A 25168-nucleotide genomic window follows, 5' to 3' on the forward strand; every position below is an offset into this window, starting at 1 on the left:
GGGCGGGGGCGGCGGGAGGAGGCGTTTCCCAGGGGAAGTCCGGGACGGACTGCCTGGCTCAACCCCGGCTGCGGAGGGACCCATAAGGGACTCTGGGGCGCTTCCCGGGCCCGGCCCCAGCGGCCAGCCTGCCCCTCTCCGGTCCGCGGCGCAGCGCTGCCCGAGGGCTCGAGTTTGGGTTAAGGAAGGGGATTCTGGGGAGCGCTCCTGGAGTCCTGGGTGAGCCCCTGGAGCTGCTACCTCACGAGCTCCTGTAGGCGGCCGGCCCCGTCTTGGCCTCCGGGGAACCCACTGTGGCCTCTGGGCAAGGACCCAGGAGTCGGCCTTGGGGACTGCTGGCCTAAGCACGAGTGGCGGGGACACAGCGCCGGACGCCCAAGACCCTCCCCAGTCCGCCTAGGCTGGCATTTCTTGGCCCCCACCAGCGTCCGGTGGAAATGGCTCCCCCGGATGGTCCCAGGTCTCTCGGCACCACCGGCCTGGGCGGGAGTGAGGAAGTGGTGGGACACACCTCAGCCAGGAAGACGTGGCTGTTCCCGGGCACTTGAGAGGTTCTTTCTAATGTTTGCAATTGTGGGGGCTCAGAATTCACCAGAATTTAATAGGACCGTAGGAGACCAGAATTCATCGCCCCAAGTAGGACTGGAGGAGACCAGAATCTGCTACCCCAACATAGTCCTCTTTGGCACATTGATGATTTGGAACTGGTTATGTTGAGAAACTGCAGACACCAGAGTACCTCTGAGAAAATGCCCTTTTGTAAAGGAAATTTGCACCTATAAAGGAAATGTTTGTTAGTCAGCAGATCTATACCAGGAAGAGAGCTGTTCCCGGACAACTTTTATCACCTGGGAAACTTTTATCTGCCTCACACGGCAACCTGCGTTCACCACACAGGGCAACCTGCGTTCACCAGACACCTCCTCTCCTCACGCTCCCCTCACTCCTCCACCGCTCCCCAGAAGCCTCAAACCCCCATTTCTTTCTGTCACTCAGAGTGACAAATAAGCCTCAATCATCGGGCTGCTGCACCTTTTTTTTTTTCGTGTTTTTTTCCCCCCCCCCCAGAAGGGGTCTCACTCTGTTGCCCAGGTTGGAGTGCAGTGGCTCAATCATGGCTCATGGCAGCTTCAACCTCCCAGGGCACAAGTAATCCTCCCACCTCAGCCTCCCGAGTAGCTGGGACTAGAGGCGTGTGCCACCACGCCCAGCTAATTTAATTTTTTGTAGAGATGGGGGTCTCCCTATGTTGCCCAGACTGGTCTCCAATCTGGGCTCAAGCGATCCACCTGCCTTGGCCTCCCAAAGTGCTGGGATTACAGGTGTGAGCCCCCGCACTGGACCCCTCACTCACCTGGCCTGTTCTTTAAGTCTCATATTCTTGTGGGATTCCCATCTGTGAGTACATACATTAAAACAGCTTTTCTCCTGTTCATCTATTTGATGCCAATTTAATTTGTAGACTAGCTGAACGAACTAGAAAGGTAGAGGGGAAGCATGTTTTCTCCTCCCCTGCATAATATACAAATCAACATGATTTGCTTTAAAATGAGGTGGAAGCAGAAAAAAGCCCCATTCAGTCCCATCCCAGGCTGCCTTGGCTCACTGCTCCCTTCCTGGGAAGCTCTCCCGGAAGCCTCCTGTGGGGCAGGACTTTCCTAGTAAACCCTTCCCTCTCACTCCCTCCTTTGGCACCTTTTGTGGTCTGCTGGTGGCACCCACAACAGGGATTGTCCCCAGTATGCCCCAGCCCTCCCCATCCCCCACACTGCCCTGTGCTCCAAGCTGCCCCAGTGGGAAACCCTCAAAGACCCTCTCCAGCACACAGGGCAGGTGCAGTTGTCTTTCGGCGGCAACTCACTTATTTCTGTCTTGACAGTGTGTTTGGTGCCTGCTAATTCCACCCAGAAACCAGGGAGTAAGTGCTGCCACAGACTCAGGCCTCTTGGAGTGGTTGTTCATTCACCATTTATTTTTCCTTTTATATTAATAATCAGGGTTCTCCAGAGAAACAGAAACAATAGAAGTACAAATATATACACACATATACATGTGCACACACATGTATATACACACATCTATATTTCTATATATTATTTATAAATATTATAAATATCTTATATATTACAAATAAATACATATAAATATATACATAAACATGCATTTTATATGCATAATACAATACAGATATGATATATATTATACACAGCTTATATGTAATAAATATTATTTATAATATATATAAAGATTTACTATAAGAAATTGACTCATACAATTATGGAGGGTGAGAAGCTCTACAATCTGCCATCTACAGACTGGAGACCCAGGAAAGCTGGTGTTGTAGCTTTCAAAGTCCTGAGAGCCAGAGAACTAGAGAGCAGATGGAACAGATTCCAGTCCAGGTCTGAAGGCCTGAGAACCAGGAGTGCTGAGGGCAGGAGAGGATCAAAGTCCAGCTCACACAGTCAGGCAGAGAGCAAATTCAACCTTCCTCCCCTTTTCTGTTCTATTCAGGCTCTCAACAGATTGCCCAAATTGAAGGCAATCAGCATTACACAGTCTTTTCAAACATTAATCTCTTCCAAAAACACCCTCACACGCAGACACCCAGAAATAATGTTTAACCAGTTACCTGGGCATCCCATGACCAAGTCGGCTTGACACATAAAATTAACCATGGCTGGATGCAGTGGCTCCCACCTGTAATCCCACCATTTAGAAGGCTGAAGTGGGAGGATCTCTTGAGCCCAGGAGTTTGAGACTAGCCTGGACACCATAGCAAGATCCTGCCTCTACAAAAAGTTTATTAAAAATTAGCCAAGTGTGGTGGTGCGCACCCGTAGCCCAAGCTACTTGGGAGGCGAAAGTGAGAGGATCAGTTGAGCCCAGGAGTTTGAGGCTGCAGTGAGCTTTGATTGTGCCACTGCACTCCAGCTTGTATGACAGAATGTGACCTTAGTTTTATCTAAGCATGAATATATATGCCACCATAAGTTGACCCCTTGTCGACTTCACACCCACACATCTCCTTACACCATACTTTATCTCTAAAGACAATAGCAAAGTAATCATTTTGCCTAATGTGATAAAACTCTTCTGCATACAACCAAAAAATGCACTAAGCCCTTCCCCAGAAGTGGATGTAAAATTCTCCAGTGTTTACACTTCTCCTTGGTATTCCATAACTTAAATACCATAATGTAAAATTAACAATACTTAATACAATGATATAAAGTCAATACGCCTTAAGTTATGTAATAAAGGAATATGAGAGAAAAGACAACAGAGATATATACTGCATATACAAATATGTGCACAAATGTATTTAGAAAAAATAATGAGAAAATACTCGTGACAATCTAATGCTTTATAACAGGTTGCATGGGCAATAGCTGGTGTTTGTAACTGTCTTCTTCCACTACCCACTCTGCGTTCCCTCTGCCTTCGGGAAGCATGACAGCTGGTCATGGTTCTTAACCTGATGGAGTGATACAAACCTTCATTCCTCAAGGGTCTGGGCCATTAATAGCCCTGCCTGGATTGTGTTTAACTTCATTAAAGGTCAGCTTCCAGAATTACATTTCAAGCTCACATCCTGGGCTTTTTGAAAAAGCACCATTTTAAATGAAAGGCTGTATATGTCAAAGATGGGTGAAGTGTCACAAGGCTTTTTTAAAAAGGGCCTACAAGGTAAGATCAGTGCCCCAAATCCTTCCCAGAAAGGCAGCACCTGCTTTCCATGGTTGAAAAAGTTATTCAAAGACCCTTGTTAAAGATGGAAAGGCGGACTACTCAGGACCATCGCAATAGGTCCAGGCACCACGGCGATGGGACTTTCCGGGGTGGGAGAGATTGGGCTCCACTCTAACTACAGCACAGGCAAGTGGGGACTGATAGCCCAGGAGCAGAGTGGGGTCCGTGGATAGAAAATCACTAAGGGGAAACATCAGGGGTGAGGGGGATTCTGGTAAACTGCCCTTGCTGAGAACAGGCTGAGGTGATCAAACATCATCCGGGGGATCGTGGAGGGTGAGGAACCCCATCAGATATCGAGGGTGGAGTTCTCATCAAACTGACTTAACAGGGTTCTTTGCTGGAGCTGGATTTTAGAAGGAAGTGCACATATGGGCCCTAAGAAAAGCCCAGGAGCTTGACTAAAGTTCCATCAAGCAGAGAATCTTTTTTTTTTAATTTTAATTTTTATTTTAAGTTCTGGGGTACCTGTGCAGGATGTGAAGATTTGTTACATAGGTAAATGTGTCATGGTGGTTTGCCGCACCTGTCAACCTACCACCTAGGTATTAAGCCCAGCATGCATTAGCTATTTATCCTGATGCTCTCCCTCCCCACATCCCACCTCACAACAGGCCCCAGTGTGTGTTGTTCCTCTCCCTGTGTCCATGTGTTCTCATTGTCCAGCTCCCACTTGTAAGTGAGAACATGCAGTATTTGGTTTTCTGTTCCTGCATTAGTTTGCTAAGGATAATGGCTTCCAGCTCCATCCATGTCCCTGCAAAGGACATGACCTTGTTCCTTTTTATGGCTGCATACTATTCCATGGTATATATGTGTCACATTTTCTTTATCCAGTCTGTCATTGATGGGCATTTGGGTTGATTCCATGTCTTTGCTATTGTGAATAGTGCTGCAATGAATGTACACGTGCATGTTTCTTTGTAATAGAATGACTGATATTCCTTTGGGTATATACCCAGTAATGGGATTGCTGGGTTAAATCAAGCAGAGCATCTTTGTCATCATCTCGTCCCTTGGGAGTTCTCCACGGCCTGGGAGTTCCCTGCACTAGGAAGGGATGAGGAAAGGCAGCCAGGGGCTCCAGTGTGGGGCAGAGGGAGCTTGGAGGAGCCGCTTCTCCCTCCCCAGGACAGGAGCCCTGGTACCTAGCTCTGCCTGTGGCATGGGGCAGGGCAGTCCCATAGCAGTGGGGAGGGGATGGCCAGGGTGGAGGCCAAGGCAGGACAGGCACCAGCAGTCTGAACACCCTCTGTTATCCACCTCGGCTGGGGCCCATTTTGAAGAGGGTGTGCAAGATTTCATCTGCAAAATGGAGGCTGCTGCTTTCAAAGGTTTGAAAGTCCCTGCTGTTTGAGGGGGAGGCAGGGATGGATGAGACCCTGGAGGCATCGCAGACTCATCCAAAGAGCTTAGTTTGACCTCAGGGCAAGGGCATCCTGCAAGGGTTCAAAGGGGAGGGACTTCCTTCCTCAGTGTATGGACGTTGAACGTGCACCTCTGATTTCTCCTGCCCCTTCCCATCTTCTGCCCACCCCAGCCAGGTGCAGAGTAGGAAGAGGCACATGCCTGTGTTCTGGGGGATAAGATGTCAGTGTGGTTGGAAGCCCAGGAAACTAGTTTTAAAGCTTCATTTGCATAGAAAATAATCTACCTCTCCTATATTTTTAACATTTTACTAAAATGTGTTTCTAAATGAGTAGTACAGTTTTTATTATGTGTTTCAGAACACATTACCTACTGTCTGTCAAGAGAAAATAAAGTATATCTGTTGCCAAATGCAATTTTATTTCCAGAAAGGTGGCTCTGATAGAATGGACCTCACTGAAGCCCTCCCCTAAGGCTGGGCCTTTGCTCTCCTCCACTCCCACCCAACAAAGAGGAGTCTCTTCACGGGTGAAGATAACCAGGATCATATTTTTTTTTCATTGCTTTGAAAAGGAGAAAAGTGAGAAACATTCCACTTAGAATAAGTTTTTGAAGATCTAAAATTCAAGGTTTTGTTCACAAGTCTTTTTTTTTTTTTTTTTTTTTTTGAGACGGAGTCTTGCTCTGTTTCACAGGCTGGAGTGCAGTGGCGCGATCTCGGCTCACTGCAAGCTCCGCCTCCCAGGTTCAAGCCATTCTCCTGCCTCAGCCTCCCGAGTAGCTGGGACTACAGGCGCCTGCCACCACGCCAGGCTAATTTTTTGTATTTTTAGTATAGACGGGGTTTCACCGTGTTAGCCAGGATGGTCTCAATCTCCTTGTGATCCGCCCGCCTCGGCCTCCCAAAGTGCTGGGATTACAGGCGTGAGCCATTGCGCCCGGCCGTTCACAAGTCTTTATAATCATAAAATAAGCTTTTTGATCCTTGTACATTTCTTTTTTCCAGCTAAAATACATGCAAGTAACTTTTTAAAAATAGGTTAAGCCGGCTGGGCGTGGTGGCTCACGCCTGTAATCCCAGCACTTTGGGAGGCCGAGGCAGGAGGATCACGAGGTCAGGAGATCGAGACCATCCTGGCAACATGGTGAAACCCCATCTCTACTAAAAATACAAAAAATTAGCCGGGAGAATGGCTTGAACCTGGGAGGCGGAACTTGCAGTGAGCCGAGATTGTGCCACTGCACTCCAGCCTGGGGGACAGAGCAAGACTCCATCTCAAAAAATAATAATAATAATAAGCCAACCGGGCAATCGCGGATGCTCCCACGGTGCTCACGCTTAAACGCCTTTGAGGCTCTGGGTTACTCTGGGGCTACCAAAGCCTTGACGGCCAGGCACTGCTTCTGCTGCTGCACTTACCCACCCCCTGTCCCTTCCATCTCCTCCCAGTCCCAAAACCCCGCTGCCCAGTCAGAGAGTCCACTTAGGGAACTGCACCTGTTTTCTGTTTGTTTTGTTTTTTCCTGAAAATGGCTGGCCCAAAGGAAGGCTCATAAAACCCTTGAATCTCTGTGTTTGCAGAGAAACAAATATGAAGTGTAGCTAAAGAGGGACTGAGCAAAGGGTCCGTGAAACACGCAGATCCATAGGGATGGGGGCGACAAGCTTCCGTGCTGAACAGGAGCGACCCTGGGGTGGCTGCCCGTCGCAGATGGCTAGGTCACTCCTCTTTCATTTCTTCAGGGACAAAGAAGCACTACACTGTGAGCCTGCTGTTATCACTCCCAACATCTGGTCAGGAAGCAAACCAACTGATCAAGGAGCAACATAGTTCATCCTACTTGAGCACCTCTACTTCCAGATTTTGGGATATGTAACATGCTGAGAACAAGTTAATTATCTATGCACATATATGTGTATGTGTGTATGCATGTGTATACACATATGTGTACCAACAGGCATATATACAGTATGTATACATAAATATAAATATAGTTAAATATATATTTATATTTATAAATATATAGTTAAAGATTCAAATACACAAGTGCCCATTTTTCCCATTGGTTTTTGGAAACTGTAGCTGCTTTAGCCAATCTGTCCTTTAAGAAACAAGAACTTTGGCCAGGTGCAGTGGCTCACGCCTGTAATCCTAACACTTATGGGGGGCCAAAGTGGGTTGATCACTTGAGGTCAGGAGCTTGAGACCAGCCTGGCCAACATGGTGACACCCTGTCTACTAAAAATACAAAAATTAGCCAAGCGTGGTGGTACACACCTGTAATCCCAGCTACTCAGGAGGCTGAGGGAGGAGAATCCTTAAACCTTGCAGGCAGAGGTTGCAGTGAGCAGAGATTGTGCCACTGCACTCCAGCCTGGGTGACAGAGTGAGACTCTGTCTCAAAAAAAAAAAAAAAAAACAGAAATGAAAGCTTAAACCACCTGTGCCCCACACCGCAAACAGCTCCCTGTGTAATTAAGGAGAGACTTTGCTCTTCCACCATTTCCATTCATGTGACTGGCAAAGTCGTTCCAGGAGACTCCAGCCCCAGTAAATGGAATGGGGCAAATTTCTCATGGAAACCTCCAGAAAGACCCGTCAGCTCTTCAGTGGAAAGCAGCAACTTTGTGCTCTAAGATTCTTTGAATCTCTCACTTAAACCCCTTGCCTGGCTGTTTCCACCAAGCTTGGGCTGGTGCAACATGGTCCACACTCACTCCTCATCAACCCCTCCACCCCTCGACAGGGAATGTTCCACTTTATCCCAACTCCAATCTTCAGGGGGTTCCAACCTTGCCCTCCTGCCTCCCAGGCACTGCGTGGCTTCCGTTATCACCGTGACTAATAAGCTCATTTTGTGTTGGTGTGTTAGGGATCTGGAGAGCCTATGTCTGCCAATAACCAATGTCATATGTAAATATACAGTGATAAACTACTCAATAAAACTAACAAAGAAAATAAAACTGGCTATGTTCCTGGTTGTAAAAGTCTTCCAATCATGGGAACAAAATGTCTGCTGTAAAATAGTAAATAATTCTACTATAAAAAGAAAGCGGGGCATGGGGAAGGTACTTCCTTCTTTACCTACTCTGTCCTTCAAAAATCACCTGCAACCCCTTAGGCTAATGGCAGTTTGAAAATTGTTTTAATATCTGAGATCCTAAAAAAATGGTCAAGAATTTCAAGATTCCTGCACAAGGTTGAGTTAGAGCTTTTAGATGATGAGGTCGTCACAGGTGACAGGAGGTCACAGGCGACAGGAGGTCACAGGCATGTGTGTAGTGATTATGCTCGCCTCCTGGGTGTCACCCAGCTCCGTGTGTGAGATGCACGTGGAAGGCGAAAGCACCTGTGCTCAGCGCCTGTGAGCTGGCTCAGCCAGGCCTTTAACTGCTCACTGGAACACTGATTCCTGGTCACCCCAGGCAGCACACTAGGAGGGACTGGAGCTTACCCCCAGGGTGGACTGTAGGTGCTGGGGTAGGGGTGAGGATACCCACCTGCCCAAAGGATAAGGAAGATGCACCAAATCATGCAGGGTGGAGCGTATCAGCTCCAGGGACCCCTTAGGTCAGAGCACAGATTTGCCTTTCACGGTACCTGTAACTACTTCTGTAATCTCATACACAGATTGCTCAGCTTCCCTGAGAATTAGTTGCTTTATCCATAAAATAGGCATAATAACGTATTTCTGGGTCATGAAGAATTAAATTAACCAATGAATAGAGAGAGACTTGTGGACTACAAAGAGCTAGGCAAATACAAGGTATATTTTCCAAGAAGTAGATAATTCAGGCAACTTGCAAAGCAGTCTAGGGCTGGACTGGGCTGGACAGAGACATCCATACCTAGGGTTGCCATGTGTAGTTGTTCAGGTTGTATACGGTACAAATGTAGGGATGACTTTCACATTTGTAGTCATGAAGGATATGTATATTTAACATGACATTTTCCTGCGGATGCCTTAAAATGTCTTATGGAAAGGATGATGTATTCATATTCATAAGAAAATGTTGAACAAACTCATGGTGAGGTTATCTGTCCATGCCCTATTTTGTAAGATGAAAGAAATTAAACCTTAAGGCTGAACTCTCTTCTACATGGGTTGTAACACTGAATCACAGTTTTGTATCTTAATTGTTCTTTGACTTACATATACAGCTGGAGGACAGAAATAAAAGCATCAGCTTTTAAAAATGCATCAATCAACTTTAGATTGATCCAGAACAAAGCTGTCAGTTGATTGTAGTGGGCCAAACCAGGTACAATGTGTCTTACTAGAAACACAGAAGTTTACAAACATTTGAACTGACATCTTAAAACTAGGAGACTTCACATAAAATTCAGCTTTCCAGCTTCTCTTTAAAACATGGAAGACCTGGCTCACTGGGCCACCTTTTAGAGGAGCAGGAAGGAGCTCCTCAGCCCTGCGGGCATCTGAGTGGCAGCCCTGCAGGCAACTGAAATTCCACTGTCCTAAGCTGTTCCAGGAGGCGCTGGGGTCCGGTCAACCCCCGATGCCCAGCAGCGAGCTCCAGAAACCCCGTCTCCCCACAGAATGGAGGTCAGAAGCTGCCGCCAAGCACATGAAACATCTTGGCTTCCCTCTGTGCACTCTCTCCGCTTCCTAACTTCCCTAGCTTAGAAACAATGAGGAAAACGCTGGGCGCAGTGGCTCACGCCTGTAATCCCAGCACTTTGGGAGGCCGAGGTTGGTGGATCACCTGAGATCAGGAGTTCGAGACCAGCCTGGCCAACATGGTGAAACCCCATCTCTACTAAAAATACAAAAATTATCTGGGTGTGATGGTGGGCGCTTGTAATCCCAGCTGCTCGGGAGGCTGAGGCAGGAGAATCACTTGAACCCGGGAGGCAGAAGTTGCAGTGAGCCGAGATCATACCATTGCACTCCAGCCTGGGTGATGGAGAGAGACTCTGTCTCAAAAAAAAAAGAAAAAGAAAAAGAAAAGAAACAATGAGGAAAACGATGGAGGCCCCACACCTGCACCCTTGCATCTGCTCTGCAGGATGGCTGCACACATTTACTGCCCACCTGTGCTGGGAAGTTCAAAGAGAGCAGAACATGCAGCTTCCTGAAGCTTGTGTCCCAGCAGGGAAGGCAGAAACTAACACATAATGAATGTGCAGTGCCAGTGCCAAAAAAAAAAAAAAAAAAATGTAAAGCCAGGATAAGAGGCCAGCCTGACCATCGAAGGGGCTCCATCTCCGGCAGGAGTCTGGGAGGGTGTCCATACGCAGGAGAAGAAGCAGGTGCCTCTGCTGGGGGAGGAGCTTTCAGGAGGGCAGTGACAGTGCATTATGGAAGGCCCTGAACACTGCAGGAAGGATTCAGAATTGTATTCTGGATGGCTGGGACCAGAGAAATTACATACCCTGGTTAACACTTCAGAAGAAACAGTCTGCTCTTTGCTGTGTTACATTTTTTTTTTTAGTAGAGATGGGGTTTCACCATGTTGGCCAGGCTGTTCTTGAACACCTGACCTTAAGTGATCCGCCCACCTTGGCCTTCCAAAGTGCTGGGATTACAGGCGTGAGCCACCACACCCGGCCTATCTGCTATGTTACAAAGGATGTGCCAGGAGCAGTGCCAAGGAGGGGAGGTCCTAGCAGAAGGCTTGTACAATAGTGCTCAAGACATCCTAGAGCGGGGAGTGGGAATGGAGGACTAGCAAATGGAATGTGGGGACTGAGGGGAACTGGGCAGTCAGAGGTGACCCCAGGGATTTTAGTCTGAGCAGCTGAAGGAATGGAGCCGCCACTGACGGAGATGGGGAAAGCGGATGTGCAAGATGACATCAAGAACTTGGCCTTGGACATGTTCAACTGGAGGTGCTAATTAAACCGGGAAGAGCAGGTGGTGGCAGGCAGTTGGAGTTGAGGGGATGGAGATGTGAACTTGGGGGGCACCGGCAGGGAAGTGCTACTTGGAGCCGGGGCCCAGAGGAGCTCCCCAGGGAGGGAGGGTCAGCCGGTGGACAGAGCTCTGGGGCTGCCTGTGAGAGGGAGAATGGGGGGATTCCAGGAAAGATATGAATGAGCAAGAAGCTGTGAAAACGATTTCTGTCCACCTGAAAAAAGTGCACGGCACAGACATGGAAGGAAAGGAATGAGGATGTTGTTAAAGTATTAAAATCCCACGTACTTGAGACAGTTACGATAAATAAAAATAAACCCAGTGTTGCCAGGGATGTGAGAAATAAAAGCATTATTTTGTTGCAGGAGGGGCACTGAAAATAGATTTAATGTAGTCGAGAGCAGGCACCAACTATGCGGCAGGAGTTACGAAACTCTGTCCCCAGAGATATTCTCTAAGTGGGGAGGTGGCAAGTTCAAAAAGAAACAAATGATAACAGCCTTCTCAAAGCTCTGAAAGCAGCGCTCTCACACTGGGCAAAGGCGGACCTCACCTCAATGCCCTGTAGCAGGGGACCCCTAAGCACGCAGAGGCTGGGTCTCAGCAGGTGGGTGTCTCAGTCCGCAGGTGCAGCGGAGCCAGTGGCCTTCGGTCCCACAGCTCAGCAGAACTCTGACTCCCAGCTCCCATGCCACCCAGGTGGCCAAGGAAAAGCTGGAAAGATGCACGGGTCACTCTCTCCAGCTCCCACCTCCTTCTCCTGAGAAATAAAATCCACAGCCAGCTCCAGTCTGCCTGAGGGAGAGAAAAGGGAAAAACAAAAGAAAAATACATAAATTAATATCCAAAAATAACTGGGCACATACAAAACCACTACTAATGTCACAGCATAGGACCAGACAGGATCATAGGCCATGATCTTGCCTATAGCATGAGATTAAGCAAAATAATAGAATTAATAATAATAATAAAGTATTGTTGTTCTAGATGAAGTGACTGACAAGGCTGTTGCCCCAAAAGTTGAAAGTAATGACATAATTACTTTCTGACAATAAAACTGCAAAGGCAGCTCACACAGGATCAGAGCATAGGTATTCAAGGTTATGTTTAAAAGATAAAAATAGCTTAATGCCAGTGAGATCTTATCTTCATGAATCAAAAGTACGGCATACAACTAAACATACAAACAAAAACAGAAGAATGTGCCACTAACGAGCAGGGTTGGCTGGCCACAGGAGTTTACAAAATGCCATCACGGGGATCAGTGCTAGTCGGGCCTGCTGTCAGTGAGGGAAAGGGGACCCAGATGGGAAGCAGGGGTCTCCTGGCCAGGGCGGCTGTGATTAGAGACAGAAGCACCTCATATAAGGGACAGAATGCTCAAGGTTCTGGTCAGAACAATCACATGTATGTGTATGCGTGTGCATGTGTGTGTGTGTATGTGTGTGTGTTGGGGGTGTATAGGTAATATCTCCAGTGATTCTCAAATGTCATTCCATATAAGAGTTATTGAGAAAGCCAGACTTTAAAAAAAAATGCAAATTTCCAGGCCTTACCTCCAACGAGGCAGGTGTTCTTGGGGGTTGAGGTGAAGCTAAGGTCGGTGGTCCAGACCCCACTTGCTCCCTTCCCAGTGGTCTCTGGGCTTGGGGACCGTGAGACTGTCCTCTTTTTGCCTCTGGTGGGCTGAGAAGTCAGATCTCAGCCTGGAAGAGTGAGAAGCAGCTCTGCATTGTGACTTCTGGGGGGGCATCCCCCTGTTGTCTATGAGAGCCTTACCTAGGGGGTGGGCCCAGGCCACCCCTCCCTACACACCCAGCCCTAGGTGCCTCTGCCTGAAGGTCACCTGCTGTGAGATGGTCTGTGAGCCCCCTGTACCCTCTTCTTTTGCTTCCATTGTTGATAAACACATAAAAACACGGCCATGTGTCAACAAAAAAAGTGAAACGCTATAAAATATTTGAAGAATTTTATTCTGAGCCAAATCTGAGTGACCATGGCCCATGACACAGCCCTCAGGAGGTCCTGAGAACATGTGTCCAAGGTGGTTGGGGTGCAGTCTGGTTTTATACGTTTTAGGGAGGCATGAGACATCAATCAAATGCATTTAAGAAATACATTGGTTTGGTCTAGAAAGGCAGGACAACTCAAAGTTGGGGGGGTGGGGGATGGGTGGAGGGTGCTTCCAGGCTATAGGTGAATTTACACTTCTTTTCTTTTTTTGAGACGGAGTTTTGCTCTTGTTGCCCAGGCTGGAGTGCAATGGCGTGATCTCAGCTCACGGCAACCTCCACCTCCCAGGGGCAAGCGATTCTCCTGCCTCAGCCTCCCGTGTAGCTGGGATTACAGGCATGCACCACCACGCCGGGCTAATTTTGTGTTTTTAGTAGAGATGGGGTTTCTCCATGTTGGTCAGGCTGGTCTCAAACTCCTGACCTCAGGTGATCCGCCCACCTCGGCCTCCAAAAGTGCTGAGATTACAGGTGTGAGCCACTGCGCCTGGCCAAATTAAACATTTTCTGGTTGACAACTGGTTGTGTTTGTCTAAAGACCTGGGATCCATAGAAAGGAAATGCTCAGGTTAAGATAAAAGACTGTGGAGACCAGGGTTCTTCCAAAGTCTCATAGTGGCTGCCCTTAGAGACAATCAATGACAAATGCTTCCTGTTCAGACCTTTAAAAGGTGCTAGGCTCTTAATCTCTTCAGGATTGGGAGGGCCTGGAAGAAACAAGATCTAGCTGTGTTAATAGAGATTCTTTACAGACGCAAATTTTCTCCCACAAGGGACATCTTTGCAGGGCATTTCAAAATATGGCAAAGAAACACATTTCAGGGTAAAATACTTTGATTTTCTTATTTGTCACATAATGTTATGCCAGAGCCAGATTGGAAAGTCAGTCACGATATATAGGGTTAAATAAAACCCGTCTGATGAAAATTTATGGTTTGTAGGAAATGACTTCCCAGACCCCTTAGATGGGAATTTGGGCAAGAGAAAAAATCAGAGTTTAGTCCTTAGTTCACCAAAGATGAAGAGTTTATAATTTAATGGTACATTTCCTTTCTTAAGTCATCTGAGTTAGATTGGCTGTAAAAATAACCTTACACCACTGGCTATTGGCTCCTTCTCTTCTTAGACCTGGACACAGTGCCCGATGTCCAAGGCTGAAAAGGTTTAGAAACATGACTTTAAGGTAAGACAGGGATTCCAGTGACAGCTACTGAGTCCCCTGAAATGCAGGGAGGGGTTCTGGGCTTCTCAGAACCCCACCTAGATTTGGAAGGAACCTCTCTGAGGGGTGCACATCCATGAACAAACTCCCGGGGCGCCTGGGGACTGACTTCCCCCAGAGACATCTGTCTTCGTCTCCTGCTGTTGCTGGGAAGCTGTAGGCATCCTGGAGTCTAGGCCCTGCCACTCTTAATCCAGAGGTGAAAAATAAAGAGGGTGTCCATGCGGCCACCAGGGAAGAAAGTCTTGGTCATTTCCTCAGTATCTTCTCTACCATCAGGGAAAAAATATCACCTCTTTCATTAGGAAAGACCCTGGAATCTGCCTCTGCTTCTAAACATTACGGTTTATTTTATTTTATTTTATTTTATTTTTGCATAGTGCATGCACCCAGAGCTTACTGTCTTCCTGGATTTCTGTTTTGTTTTGTTTTTGTTTTTTTTGTTTTTGAGACAGAGTCTCACTCTGTCGGCCAGGCTACCGTGTAATGGCACTATCTCAGCTCACTACAACCTTCATCTCCCGGGCTCAAGCAATTCTCCTGCCTCAGCCTCCTGAATAGCTGGAATTACAAGTGTGTGCCACCATGTCCGGCTAATGTTTGTATTTTTAGTGGAGATGGGGTTTCGCCATGTTGGCCAGGCTGGTCTCGAACTCCTAACTCAGGTGATCCACCCAGCTCGGGTCTCCCACAGTGCTGGGATTACAGGCGGGAGCCACTGCACTTGGCCCTTCCTGGATTTCTTCTATTACTTTTAATAATAATAATTTAAAAAAACACAGGAAAAGAAACGATGTATTCCAGCCCTGTCCTTTGCTTCATGGCTGTTACACTGACACTGTGATTGTAAGCTTGAATTTCGGGTCGTAGGCAATTTTCTGACAAAGCCCCCCACTTCTCCCTCAGCCACTGCGCCTGCACCGCCCTCAGCATGAAGCTTAAAAGGGAGAGAATATAGATCCCACCCCAAGGGCAAAGAGTCAACGGGTCCACATCCACAAGTCCTGAGCACTCTTGCATTTATTTCACAAGTCAGTGAAAGCCAATGGGATGTCCCTTTCCGATGCTGCATGGGAGCAATGAGAAGCAGCCAGAGAGGCATCACCTGACCAGGCGGCTGGCTGGCATAGGGGGGTGGCTGTGGCCAGCTGGAGGGGGCTGCTGGGCATGGTGGGGGTGAGGGGCAGAGGACAGCACCTGAAGGATGCTTGGAGAAGGGATGGGGAGCAGAATCCATCAGGGCGCTCCCAGTTCAGTAGCAGGGACTGTGTCGGCTGCTGGGGTATAAGGTAGTAGGAGAGCAGGGAGAAATGCAGTCAGTGACCAGGAGGATTTCTGGTAATCAACGCCACAGTTCTTTACTTGGGAGACAGTTTTGTTGGGGATAAAAGCTCCTGGAGTCCAGACACTGTAACCCCCTTGACACCTCTTGATTCCAGGAATTCACTCTGTGCTTGGGACGATTATGTGCTCTATAAAGAGGGACTGGCTGACCAGTGTGTTCTGCTCAAGTTGGTTACAACATTGATTTTGACATCAGACAAGTGGTCTTAACCCTTAGAACTGTCATTCCTGAGATGTGTAGTCTAGAAAAGTTGCTTAAATTCCCTAAGCCTCAGTTACCTCATCCATGAGATGGGACAAAGACTGTGTATGCTGTAGGTTGATTGAAAAGACGAAAGCCACGAGGTACCTAAGGCACCAGCATGGTGCTCACTGGATTCTGAGGAAGCACAGCCTCTCCTTGTCATACTTGGGCAGCATCTGACAATGGTCAAAATTCTTTCACGTGTGTTTTTCAGACCCCAGGTCAACCCCAAGATAAAGAGACAAAGAAAAAGTGTTTCTACTTTTAGAGAATACCCGTGATGATAGCTTGACGTAAAACCAAGGGGTGGGAGAGAATGGAACCAGCTGGAGGAACTAAAATGCCAAGGGCCAGGACTTAGGAAAGAAGCCTGTGGCTCGATCCTGAGCATTTCTGTCTGTTTTTTTTCCCTAAACCTTTGTGTTTTTTTAGAGACAGAGTCTTGCTCTGTCCACCCAGGCTAGATGCAGTGGAGCGATCACAGCTCCCTGCAGCCTCGAACTCCTGGGCTTAAGTGATCCTCCCACCTCAGCCTCCTGAGTAGCTGGGACTATGGGCACACACCACCACACCCAGCTAGGTTTTTTAAAATTATTTTTTGTAGAGACAGGGTCTTGCTATGTTCCTCAGGCTGTTCTTGAACTCCTGGGCTCAAACAATCCTCCTGCCTCAGCTTCCCAAAGTGCTGGGATTACAGGTGTGAGCCACTGCACCCAGCCCTGTTTCTAAATTTTAAACTCATTGGCTAGACACGGTGGCTCACGCCTATAATCCCAGCACTTTGGGAGGCCAAGGTGGGTGGATCACTTGAGGTCAGAAGATCAAGAAAAGCCTGGCCAACATGGTAAAACCCTGTCTCTACTAAAAATTCAAAAATTAGCCAGACGTGGTGGAGTATGCCTGTAATTCCAGCTACTCAGGAGGCTGAGGCAGGAGAATCACTTGAGCCCAGGATGCAGAGGTTGCAGTGAGCCGAGATCATGCCATCGCACTCCAGCCTGGGCGACAGAGACTCTCTCAAAAATAAATAAATAAATAAAAATAAATGTTTTAAACTCATAATTTCACCCATGGCATCGATGATGGAGACATGAAGCTGGACCCCCACCCAGCCATAGCTTGATCTGTATATGGAAAATGCCTTCCCTGTCCTGAAATTCAATAAAGAGAAAATGACAGAAGAACCACATGCACTACTGTTTTTACAAATCCTAGAGTCATGTAACTTCCTTAAGAAAGACATTATTAGCTGAGTACCATTTTATCGGGAGGAGCTGGGAGTGTGAGTGGATTTCATGGTGCCACATCAGCTCTGGTTTTGTGGCAATCAATAAAAGACACCAAGAGCAGCAGGAGCAAAGCCATAGAAGGGAGAGTTTATGGTCAATATTTTTGATATGTAGAACCTGTGATACCTACTGTAAAAAGTAATTACAATAAATATTCTAATTTAAAATTTTCATCATTCATAATAGAACTGTAATCAAATAGGTTTGATTTTAAGTGATGTGTCATAGGTCCAGTATTTTGATAAATACTTCCTGAATATTCTCTCATTCCATCCTTGGAATAACACTGGGAGGTGGGGTTAGTAGCCCTGTTTTCCAGAGGAAGCACAGGGTCTGAGCTTGTTGTTCAATGTTGCTTGGTATTTGGGAGCTGGGCTGGATTTGGAGAGGAGAGGGGGACGGGGCTGTGTCTACCTTCAGTATAGTCAGGCTGGACACTGTGTAGCCAGGGACGGTGCAGTCAAGGTGGGTAGGGATGCGGAGAAGGCACCAGCCAGGACAGTGCCACCCTGAGTGGGTGCCAGCAGACTTGTGCCTGGGCATGAACCCTAGGGGCGATCCATCTGCACCCAGACAACCCAGCATGGTGGTGGGGGAGGTTTCCCAAAACTCCAGCTTTATTTTTGGGTCCAGAAGGAAGCACTGGCCAGGGGTAAGGTTGTTGGAAGAGCATTCCCTGTTCCACGTGGGAGTTGGGTTGGTAGCCAGGGGCAAGCTGAGAAGCTGGGAGAGCTGGCAGGAACAGCGAGGAAGTGGCAGGACAGAGACGGAAGTGAGTCCTGACCTGTCCTCTGCCCATGCCTGCGTGCTGTGCATCCACTGCCCTGGGGGTCGAGGTGATGGCCCCGTACTGGCCCCAGGATCTGCTTCTGTCATTCTACCAGCTGGGATTGCAATGATTTGTCCACTTGTTGAACGATTCAGCATTTTTTTTTCTGCTACTTTTCTCACTACCTGCATCTGAAAATAATTCTCTTCCCTGGTCAGCCTGCGGTCACCCCGGGGGATTGGCTTGCTGGTTTTTCCAGTTGGACCAGATGCACCCATCGGAGCTGCATTAGCCTCTGGGCCTGGAGGAGAGAATGTTTCCTTAGGCACATCTTGGCTGCCACCAGAAATGCCAGCCTCGCCGGGCGTTATATGGACCATGTGCACATCCAGGCAGGGTCCAGAGCCCAGGATGTTTGCATTCAGGCTCCAGGCCCCCAGTTTCCAGCGAGATGGCTGTCTGCCAGCCACTGAGCCCTCGGCCTCAGCCTCACCTCTGTAACATAGAGATTTGGTGATCTGCCCAACCAGTGGCCACGTGAAATAATAGATCTGAGAATGCTTTGAAGAGAGAAGGAAGCACCAAAGTAGTCCACAGCTGGCTGGGTGGGCCGGGGTTTCTCTGGTCTCGGCTCATTCCGGCTCATTCTCTGTGTCATCACTGGCAAGACGCACCCACTCTGCACAAACTCTGGGTGCTCAGTGCTGCTGGAGGGAGGATGCAGCATATTTGCAAGAAGCCTACAAGGGGCCCATGCTAGTTTTGTAGAGGATGAAGCTTATACAATGTGGGGGAACTTCCCTAAGGAATAGTATACAAAATTATAAATACAAGAGCAGATCCGAAGCAGATCATATTTGTTTAAAATGAGAAATGAAAATATAATGGATTACAAATTCTAAAAAGCTAACAGTATCATAATATCACAAATCCACAAAAATAATATAATAATTTTATTAATTTTATAATTCCTTTTAAACTACAGCTTTGAGGTGCATACTCTTTGCTTACTTCTTAGGACAATAACTATAAAAATAGCATTCCTGCTGAGCACTTGGAAGGATACTTCAGCCTTCTCTTGACATGGTAGCTTCTGGCTCTGGAATTCTAAAACCCCCTTCTCTACTCCGTTTCCCGAAAACTTAAAGTGCTGGGCACCATGGGGCATACTGTACCTCTGTGGTGGGGAGACACCTGGCCCTGCACTTTGCCACCCAGCAGTCACTGTGTGTGTTACGTGTATTCCTGGAAGCCATTCCCATGGCTCAGAGTTAACCACAAATTACCTGCACATGACTGCTGACAACATAAGAACTACTCACTGGTCCCAACTTTGGTGCACCTCCCACTCCCTTAGCCCTGCTCCAGTGTGCCTGACCACTGCACTACGGCCAGGACACCCAGAGAGGAGAGAGAGCATGAACAGAAACTGACAGCGATCCTCAGGATTGCCACGAAAATAGCTTACTCTTGCAATGTTCGCAAAATGCCACAGCCATGCAGCTTTCTCCCAGGACTTCTAGGCTCCAGCTTTCCAGGAAATCTCCCATTTGAGCTCAACAGGAAAGTTCTGGAACCAACCTAGCTTCTCTGTAGTGCTTGGGAGGTCTGAACCCACTGTTCTCAAGCCAGTGAGACCTGGGCGGGCCCTTTACCTGGACTTCTCCAACCTGGACCCCTGCAAGCCCGTCTGTCTCTGCTTCTGCAGGTGAAGCGGGAGGAGGAGACCAAGGCCGGAGGAGACCAAGGCCAGCGCAGCCCACCCGCCCTGCACCAGTGCACGGTCCCCACCCTTTCTCTTCCTTTCCGTGTCTTTACTTGTCAGCCACCTCATTTGATTAGTTCAGAAGAGGCACAGGTAGCTCATTGCCTTTCTCTCCTTATTAGTGAAGAGATAGCACTTGGTGTTTCTAGTCCAGGAAGCATGGAGGAGCCATCCCTGAGCAGACAGGGGTAAATTGGTGGTGAAATGATCACTGGGGTTCAGACAAGTTAGATCTGATATGAATTCTGGATCCCCAAAGGGAGACACCAAGGAGGCAACTGAATATCCGAGTCTGGAGTTGCAGAGAGGCCCGGGCTGGGGGCAGGAACGCAGGAGTCTTTCCCATGTGGGTATCAAGACAATCTTTAATGCCGTAATGCTGGCTGGGATCTCCCAGGAAATGAAGCTGGAGACAAGAGCCCCATGCAGTTCCCTGGGGCACAGCAGAAAGCTCTAAGGAGGGACAGGAGGAAAACAAGGTGAAGGGGGTGCTTGGGCTAAATCGTGGCCCCCAAAATCCATATGTTGAAGTCCTAACCCCCGTACCTCAGAATGTGACCTTATTTGGAAACAGGGTCTTTGTGGAGGTGATTGAGTTCAAATGACGGCATTAGGGTGGGCCTGGTCCGATCTGACTATGTCCTGTAAGACGAGGAGATGAGGACACAGATGCACACAGAGGGATGACCCTGTGAGGACACAGGGAGGAGATGCCATCTGCAAGCTGAGGAGAGAGGATTCAGAGGAACCAGCCCTGCCAATAACTTCATCTTGGATTTTCAGCCTCCAGGACTTTGAACCAATAAATGTACGTTGAAGCTCCCCACCTGTGGGATTTGTTATTGCCGCTCCATACAGGTGGGGGCCTGGGAACCTGAACTCATACAGGTCGGGGCCTGGGAACTTGGGAAAATCGTGCATCGCAGAGTGGGGCCCAGGAAGCCACTGCTGCTGGGGGTCAAGTGAGAGTAAGGCTGGGAATGTCCCTCCTTCCCCATGAGCGTTCTGAATTGTTTTCTGATAATAACGGAACAGATATGTTTGGAAATAGTTTAAAATCTGGTACCGTGACTGGTGCTTCACATATTTGTTTGTCTCAAAACACACAGAGAGATAATCTATATAAAGAGAAAACAAGAAGACACAGACTGGAAAACAGATCTGGTTGTTACCAAGGCATTTAGCATGCAATTTCTCATTTGCTGTGGACACGACGAGAAGAGAATTCCTCACTTGGTTTTCTGTCTGCCACCTTGCTAGCGATCAGCCCACTGGGAACATTTTATTAACCTCTTATTAAACTTTTATTAGTTTTACTTCCATTGCCTAGATAATCACTGTCCAATGAACACAATGCAAGCTAGAAAAAAAAACAAACTACTGAAAATCCAGATGGACACCTTTTGTGGGGCAGAAATGGAACAGAAACGCTTAGCAGCAGCAGCGAGGGACATTGCAGCCACCAGCTGAAGAAGGGCTCCTGCCCCAGGGGTCCGGCGTGGTTTGGGTCTAGGGGTCATGGGGCCAAGAGGGCATCCAGAGAGACAAGGAGTCAGGGTCAGAATCAGACTCTGGGAGTGCAGGTTGAAATGAGACTGCTGCAGACCTCCCTCCTGAAATGTTTGTAGCAAACTGGTCCCCAGCAGGCCTGGGGACAAGAAGGTGTCTCAGCAGGATGGGAAAAACTGAGATGCTGGGCCAGGGACACTCCGCTGACTTCTAGGCAGGGGTTGCGAATGTCACGGTGAGACCTGGTCCTGGACGGAGACCAGCAGGCAGGGGGAGGCAGTCACAGAAATCCACAGAGAGAAAAGAAATTGCATAAGGAGATGGCACTCCTCAAATGGGGTGGGGCACCACAACTCCAGAACAAATGCCAATGCAGGCCACAGATGAGAAAAGCCATCATTAGAATATGCATCTTAGCTGGGTGTGGTGGCACGCACCTGTAGTCCCAGCTACTCGGGAGGCTGAGGCAGGAGAATCGCTTGAACCCAGGAGGCAGAGGTTGCAGTGAGCCAAGATCGTGCCACTTCACTCCCGCCTGGCAACGAGTGAGACTCCATCTCAATAAATAAATAAGTAAATAATTGAGATGGGTTCTCACTATATTGCCTAGGCTGGATTCCAACCCCTTGGCTCAAGGGATCCTCCTGCCTCAATACAAATACCAATTTTTGTATTTGTAGTAGAGACAGAGTTTCACCATGTTGGCCAGGATGGTCTCCATCTCTTGACCTCGTGATCTGCCCACCTTGGCCTCCCAAAGTGCTGGGATTACAGGCTTGAGCCACTGCACCTGGCCAATTTGTTATTTTTTTATAGAAATGAGGTCTCACTATGTTGCCCAGGCTAGTCTCAAACCCTTAGGCTCAAACAATCCTCACACTTCAGCCTCCCAAAGTGCAGGGATTACAGGCATGAGCCACCATGCTTGACTTCAATTAAAAAAAAATAGGCATTCTTTCCAGGAAAATTAATTTTACAGAAAATCTGACATAGATTTTAAAATAGGTATGTGAAGTCCACTCACAGAGATAACTTCTATTTCTCTGTTTGGATTTCATGATGCCCCCGGAGTATCTTTTATGCATAGGAAAGACGATTTGCAATGACTTTTTAAAAAAATATATTTGATGTTTCAACAGCTACAAATTTTAAAACATGGTTTTTCCTTAGGCTTTCATGTTTAATTCCTCTTGTTCTACTTAGAAATCTGGAGAATTTTGATAATTACTCAGAAAAGGGGCTTTACAATTTTTGTTTATTAAATGTTCTCAAATGTTTTGAATTGCATTTATCATTTTTAAATATTTTTAGTTTCATTTTAAGTACTTCAGTTGTCTAACAAAACTTTTTCAAGTACATGTGTAATTTTAATAGCATTCATTTATAAATGTGGTTATGTGTAAGCTGTCTTAAATAGTTTAGTATTGTTTCAAGAAACAGAAGAGGTCTGTTTTCAGCTTGATAGCAAAGATCTAAATTAATGCCTCAAAAACACACTAGGTTGCAATCACAAGTCCAATTTGCTATATTCTCAAGTAGTCCAAACTGTCTGAAATATCACAAACATTTTAAACCCCTAATTTACACAGGTTATTCCTTAACTTAATTTTTAAAGTGTTGGTTCTCTTGTTTTTTCGTTGTCTTTGTTGGGGATTTGATAAAATTCACCCTTTTGGGGGCCTGCAGCTTGTACAATTTCGGGGCTCTCTTTAAGAGAAAGAACGCACATTCATGACTATGAAGCGAGCTCCAGGGACTCCGAAGGGGCACACGCTGTTAAAGGGCCTGAAGCTTCAACTTCATTGATTTCATGGTAAATTCAACTATAATTTCTGTGTTTCTTCAAAGACTTTCCTGGGGTTAAAAATCACTTACCTATCAAGTAAAACAATTTCATATTCAAAGCAAGCAGTGGTGATCCACCCAGGCCACGTTGTCACTGTCCTCACAGTCCATCAGTGAGGGCTCTCACTCTGTCTGTGACACCCAAGGGACCTCCAAGTGCTAACCACCTGAAACAAACCGAGGTCTGATGAGGGATGCTGCAGTGATTCTTCAGAACATTATGGACGGTGGGGAAATCCCAAGACCACCAGAGGGAGCAGATGGATTCAGGAACAAACGTTAGCAGTCAGCGAACTTGGATCACCAGAAGCAGACACCGGAAAGAGGAAGAGCTTCAAAGCACTGAGCAAAAAAACCCACCCAGTGGAATCTTATACCGAGCAATAGTTGATTCAAGAGTGGAATGGAAATAAAAATATTTTCAGATAATAAAATATTAGTGGTTTTCCCACTCACTGTCTCCCATTAAAGGGATATTAATATAAGTCCTTGAGTAAGAAGCAAATTGAAACTAGGAAGGGCTGAGCACAGTGGCTCATGCCTGTAATCCCAGCACTCTGGGTGGCCGAGGTAGGCAGATCACCTGAGATCAGGAGTTCGAGACCAGCCTGGCCAACATGGCGAAACCCTGTCTCTACTAAAAATACAAAATTAGCTGGGCGTTGTGGTGCATGCCTGTAATCCCAGCTACTCAGGAGGCTGAGGCAGGAGAATCGCTTGAACCTCAGAGGCGGAGGTTGCAGTGAGTGGAGATCACGCCACTGCACTCCAGCCCAGGCGAGAGAGCAAGACTTTGTCTCAAAAAAAAAAAAAAAAAGAGAGAAAGAAAGAAAGCTAGGAAAAGACCAGTGATTGAAGAAATGAAGGTAAACATAGAAATGGATAAAATAATGGGAAATTAAATTTCCTCTTGGCAGAAAGAGTGGTAGGCAGAAAAACGGCCCCCAAAAGATGCCCAGGCCCTAAATCCCAAAACCTGTGAGTATGTTCCCTTACTTAGCAAAAAGCACTTTGCAAATGTGATTAAGGTTAAGAATTTTGAGACAGGAGACTATTCTGGGGTTTTCAGGTGAGTCTAACATAATCAGAAATTAGCCTTTCCAGGGTCAGGAGAAGAGAGGTGTGACTATGGAAGAATGGTCAGAGACACACGATGCGGCTGGCTTTGAGGAAAGAGGATGGGGCAGCCTGTAGAAGATGGAAAAGACAAGGAAACAGAGTCCCCTTTGGAATCTCTGGAAAGAAACGTAACCCCATTGGCATCTTGGCTTGGGTCCAGCAAGACCCATGTCAGACTTCTGGCCTGCAACACTACAAGATAATAAGTCTGTATTGTTTAGCTCACTCCATCTGTAGTAATTTATTGCAGAAGCAATAGGAAAAACAAAACTAATACATCCACTCACCCGCCCACTCCCCACCCCCCCACGCACACCTATTTAGTGTGTTAAGAATGGTTAAACCCAAGCGGCAGGGGACAGTAGCAGTAGGAGTCCGCAGAGGCATGGCTAAGAGTGTCAGAGTGTCTCCTTGAGAAGGAGAATAGAAATGCTGATTTTCTTAATCTTTTCTCTTTTTTTTTTTTTTTTGAGATGGAGTTTCGCTTTTGTTGCCCAGGCCGGAGTGCAGTGGCGCAATCTTGGCCCACTGCAACCTCCACCTCCCAGGTTCAAGCGATTCTCCTGCCTCAGCCTCCCAAGTAGCTGGGATTACAGGTGCGTGCCACCATGCCTGGCTAATTTTTGTATTTTTAGTAGAGATGGGGTTCACCATGTTGGCCAGGCTGGTCTCAAACTCCTGACCTCAGCTGATCTGCCCGCCTTGGCCTCCCAAAGTGCTAGGATTACAGGCGTGAGCCACCATACCCAGCCAGATTTTCTTAATAGTTTAAAGAAAATTTGTGGTGACTTAAGCATATTAAAGAAGGACCATCTCTAAAGGAATTGAAACTTATAAAGCTCCAAAGCAGGAGAAGGGAGAAAAGGGAATGCAAAAATTTTATTACTTCAACAGAAAGTAGAAGAGGAGAGAAAAAGGGAATGAAGAAAAAATTCAGTCAGAAATCAAAAGGTGAACTAGAGAAATCCCAAATATATTAGCAACCACAAAAAAGTGTAAATCACATACAAAAGATGGGAATGATCAGATTGAATAGAAAAACAAAATCCAGC

General features: G+C 47.1%; 1 non-coding gene across 1 annotated transcript; it reads left to right on the forward strand.

The window, feature by feature from the left end:
* Positions 1–20805: 20805 nt before the first annotated feature.
* LOC112206695 (small nucleolar RNA SNORA32) lies at positions 20806–20926 on the forward strand. Its single transcript, XR_002941126.1, has one exon. It is a non-coding gene; the product is annotated as a small nucleolar RNA SNORA32 (small nucleolar RNA).
* Positions 20927–25168: the final 4242 nt, after the last annotated feature.

Source organism: Pan troglodytes, chromosome 22 (genome assembly GCF_028858775.2).
Source record: "Pan troglodytes isolate AG18354 chromosome 22, NHGRI_mPanTro3-v2.0_pri, whole genome shotgun sequence".
Taxonomy (NCBI): Eukaryota; Metazoa; Chordata; class Mammalia; order Primates; family Hominidae; genus Pan; species Pan troglodytes.